The sequence below is a fragment of the Lactuca virosa genome, chromosome 7 (genome assembly GCF_052849685.1).
Source record: "Lactuca virosa cultivar CGN04683 chromosome 7, Lactuca_virosa_CGN04683_v6, whole genome shotgun sequence".
NCBI lineage: Eukaryota > Viridiplantae > Streptophyta > Magnoliopsida > Asterales > Asteraceae > Lactuca > Lactuca virosa.
Window position 1 is genome coordinate 159,339,119 of NC_136432.1, and position 5,131 is coordinate 159,344,249.

Sequence of the window (5,131 nt, forward strand, 5' to 3'; positions counted from 1 at the left end):
TAATTCTGGACGCAACCACCACTTGGTGGTGCATGATGACGACAACAACAGTTCTAGCGGCCACAACGGTGGCTAACTGCAGCGGTTGGAGTCATCGGAATCACAGCAGCGAAAGGAAGAGAAGGAGTCGCCCTCTCCGATGGAATGAATGCCACAGTAACCTCCTTATCGTCCAACTCCGATTCCCGGCTTCTCTTCTCGTCGGAAATGACAGCAGCGACATTAGCAAGGCGGCAAGGTCCGGCAGCGGTGGTTGCTAATGGCGAGTGACGAAGCATCAGCGCCTGGAGGCTGCCCTCCACTCATCGTCGGTCTTCGATGTTGCTGGTGACAAGGACGACTCGATGGCGCTTGGTGGGCGGAGAACGAACGAGGTCAATCGTGGCGGCGGCCGGAAGGGGTGGGAGGTATAAGGAGGGTGACGGCTGGAGATGGTTTAGTTAGGGTTAGGGTTTGTATGGGTTATATACCCGAGCCCTACGAAACTTAATGCCATAATGTCAAGAATAGTCCCTCCGTCTCCCTTTTTCTTTCAAAACAAATCCACAATTTACCCTTTTCACCCCAGCCATCTAAAATCCCTTCAAATTATGTCCGAAATTTACCCAACAGCCCCTCCTTCTACAAATTGTTTTTCAGTTGAAGTCCTTATGTTACCATTCAGCCCCTAAGCCTCCAAAATCTCTTCAAATTAAGTCCCAATAATTTACCATGTAGTCCCTGCCTTCATAATTATTTACGAAACCAATCCGAAACTTACACTTTTAACCCCTGACATCTAAAATTGTGACAATTAGCTCCTCGAGACCAACACCTTGCTATATAATTATTGATTTTAGGGCTACTATTCATTCATTAATTTATTATTTATTTATTTAATAAACGTGGTATTACATTACCATGTAAAGTAATCAGAAAGAGGTATTTGACTTCTCAAAATGCAACAATTACACTCCTACTTCCATATTTCAAATCAACTTATACTTATATTTCATCTTTCGTCTATTCTTTTTTTTATCTTTTAGTATAAATAATAATTATTTGTTTTAAAATATTAGAAAATTTGAAATTAATATAAGGTTAACAATAGTTATAACATTATATTAATTTAAACTAAGAAAAATTAAAAATTACATTAATCTCAATAAAAAAAAACATAAAGCGAAAATATTTAATAATAATAATGATACGGATATCTAGTCTCCATCGTTGTCGTATAAGCTGAATTGTGTAAGTATGTTCCACCAAATCTTAGCAAAAGGTTGTTATACGTTTCTTTGATGCGTATTTCTTGAAGATTAGCTTGGTATTGTTGGACATCAATAGCCTCTTATTCATAGGAAAGCTCGATATCAGTTTCATCATAGCTGCAAATCGTATTACATTTGTCTTCTAAAATCATATTATATAATATAATGCATATATACATTATGTTTTTTTTGGAGACCATGGTCATGTTGGGTGTTTCATTATGTGACAACATTACTTAAGAACACTTAATGTTCATTCCACATGCCGATTCTTAGGTTGCCTTGAACACTCTTCATTTATCATATGGTAGACATTTGAATGATTTGATAAATGTAATATATTTATGATATATTCCATTAGCAGGATAATATGTATTGCTTATATTGTACTCCATTAACTTCAAACGGATACTCAAGTGTGACAGGTGCTAATCGATTTAAGATTGAATAGCAATGACTGATCAAGAATATTGATGTCATTGTTGGAACCTTCAACACTAAATAATGCATTCCAAATTCATAGATCATGTAACGATACTACTTTTAGAATTATCTTCGAGGTGTGGGTGATCACGTCACATGCCTTGACGTTGTGATACATTAGGAGAATTTGCCCACTCTTAATGCATATGATCAACGCTTCCAAGTAAACCATGAAATCTATGTCTGGATTTATGTGTGTCATATAATTTTTAATGTATTTCCTTGTAGGCTTCACATGAATTTTTCTCAAACATCTTTAAATACTTATCCAATGAGTCGATGATATTTTGTATGATATTTGATGAAGTACGGATGTGCTCATTTTTAATGGTGTAAAACCTCTTGTACCTATGGCATCCCGTGCTTATCTAAAAATTGCATCTTTCTCTCTCTCATGAACTATCTATAGGAATAGGTGTCTACTTATTTGGAACGGTTGTCTAAACATATCAACATTATATATGACGTTTTCGGAAAAGTAGTCTCGTACTAGTCGAGCATGTGCAGCTTGGCGATTTTTGTTTAAAGTGTTTTTTTTGTTTTTGGATAGAAACTTTCAACTTCATTAGCCACAATGAGGCTTGATGTTTCTACGATTGTTGTGAAAAACAATTACCTCGTTATCCGATGATTATCAAGATGATGACCAAAGACATTCCATCTTTCAATTCCCAAAGTTATATTAACAAATGTTTAGATTATGTATGGCAAAATGTATGATGATAGTAGATATTAGATATTTATAAGAGGTTAAAAAAAATAAAATGATTTGACGGTTCAACAGTCACGAAGTTTGAATGGAAAGGAGAGAGAAATCAAGGTCACCATCACGACTCGATGGGGAATCAGAGGGCTTGCACCAAGAGGCGTGGTGTTCCCATTAGAGCCGATTATGCAACTGGTTAAGTATTACACATGGTATAAGAGTGGGGGACCATTCGAATTTGCCAACATTTTATAATGAAAATCATGGTCATTTTATTATCTCTTAAAAAGTTGATTATCGGCTGAGCAAGACCGTTACAAAATCTTAAAATAATCATCTACTATAAAAATGTGAAAAGACCTTTAATTTTCAATTTTTTGTTGTTCATATAACGTCGATAAATATAATATAAACAAAATACCACTAATTACAAATATATATCTTGCTCAAGCCTCAAATCATACAAGAAATCTTAGAAGGTTAACAAAGACATAAAAAGGAACTTGGAATAAAATATACAAGGAAGGTGAAAGGCAAGGAGAAATGGCAGGACGGTGTCACAAAATCAGAATTAAATTTATGAATTGTCGAATTAAAATTAAAATATGTAATATTATATTCTAGAAAAACATTTAAATAATAATTTCAAAGATACTGTATTTTGGTGTGCTTAACACGAGGGGACCAACATAGCCAGCTGCCCCCAAAACCTTGTTATGAAACGACACCGTTTCATTCTCTACGTATTAAAAATTGGAAACAGAGCTTCGTCGAAACTAATGAATACGCGAATCCAACGCTGGCTGTACCCGTGCTGTCTTCCGATGGCTTTTCTTCCCCTTCCGGGAACCTCTATACACCCACCGTCCACCTTCCTCACCTATTTATTCAACCACCTCTCTCTAAATCTCCTCATCGATCTCAAATCAAAATACTGAAATCAACCCAATTCACTAATCAATTTCTCATTCTATCGATGGCAACCAGCAACCAATCTCAATCTCAATCTCAATTCCAAGATTTCTTACCTGTAATGGCGGATAAACTGGGCGGCGATGGTTTAATTGAAGAACTATGCAATGGGTTTCAGTTGCTGATGGATCGTGAAAAGGGTGTGATCACTTTCGATAGTCTGAAGAAGAATTCTTCCCTTTTAGGTCTTCAAGATTTGTCAGATGCTGATCTTTTGAGCATGTTGAGAGAAGGCGATTTCGATGGTGATGGTGCGCTTAGTCAGATGGAATTTTGTGTTCTGATGTTTAGATTAAGCCCTGATTTGATGCAGCAATCTGAGTTTTTGTTAGAAGAAGCTTTGGAACACGAGTTCAATAATTTCCAACATTGAATTGCAAAACTTTCCATTTTAGTTGTTACTTGTTTCTTTGCAAAAATTATAAATCTTTGAGTTTGTTGATAAGTGATATATAATTATATATGATATCTTCATCCTATACTAAATTAACATCCTCCCTAGTAAATTAAAGACGAAACTTCAAAAATGGTCCATGTGGTTTTCGAAAATATCAAGTTTAATCCCTAAGTTCAAAAAACCTCACGGATCGTCCCTGTGGTTTCAAAACTTTTAACAAATAGTCCTTTTCGTTAACTCCGTTAGCTTTTGGCCGTTAAGTGAAGGGCATTTCGGTCATTTCACTACTTTTTTTTAACGGCAAATTTAACCTACTCTTAAACTACACCTTAAATCCACATATATCCACGACGGGACTTGAAGCCTCAACCTCAAGGAGGGAGGACAACACCGATTACCGCTGGGCTAGAAGCCCTTTGGGTCGGTCATTTCACTACTACAGGGACCATTTATGAAGTTTTGCCTCATTTATATATATATATATATATATATATATATATATATATATATATATATATATATATATAATTATTTAATATAAAGGGGGCCCACCCACCCACCCACCCATCTCTCTCTCTCTCTCTCTCTCTCTCTCTCTCTCTCTCTCTCTCTCTCTCTCTCTCTCTCTCTCTCTCTCTCTCTCTCTCTCTCCAACAACCCCACCCTTATTCCCTTCTTCCCCACTCCACTCCACCCCTTTCTCTTTGCTTTCTCTCTTACATTTACAGGAAGAGCACCTGCAACCCAAAATAAAAAGGGAAAATTCAATCCCTGTTATCATATAACTTCACCTCCACCATATTCGTCCGTAATTTATGATCATCATTATTGCATCATCGTAACCATATTTGTTTGAAGTTTGTTGCTCTATAACGATTCCACGATACAGTCGCTCCGACTATCACTGCATCATATAATACCCATGGACTCCGACGACGACACCACCTCCTAAAACCCTAGCGCCGTCGATTTTGATTACATCTCCCAACCACTGTCAGTTGCTTGTTGTCATCATCAATTTGTGGACGCGATAATCACCGCCCTTCCCCATATGTGTGTGCGTGGTTGTTATTGTTCCGTCCTGTGTTTGTGTCTTAGACTGGAAACTACAAGTGAATAGTGAGTAGTTGACCTACGTTCCAAATTACATTGTTGAAATCGTTGTCAACAATCGTGAGTACAGACCGCAACTGCAACACTGGTGGTGGAGCACCATCACAGCCAAGTCAGAGAAGTAGAGCTAGAAGATTCAGGCCCATGTTTCTTATCTTTCCTATAAACCTCGTATTATGTTTTCTTCAAAATCTTGTTCTTATTGTAGAG

General features: G+C 37.0%; 1 pseudogene; it reads left to right on the forward strand.

The window, feature by feature from the left end:
* The first annotated feature begins 3,248 nt into the window (after window positions 1–3,248).
* Window positions 3,249–3,856, forward strand: LOC145126285 (calcium-binding protein PBP1 pseudogene; annotated as a pseudogene).
* The last annotated feature ends 1,275 nt before the right edge of the window (window positions 3,857–5,131 follow it).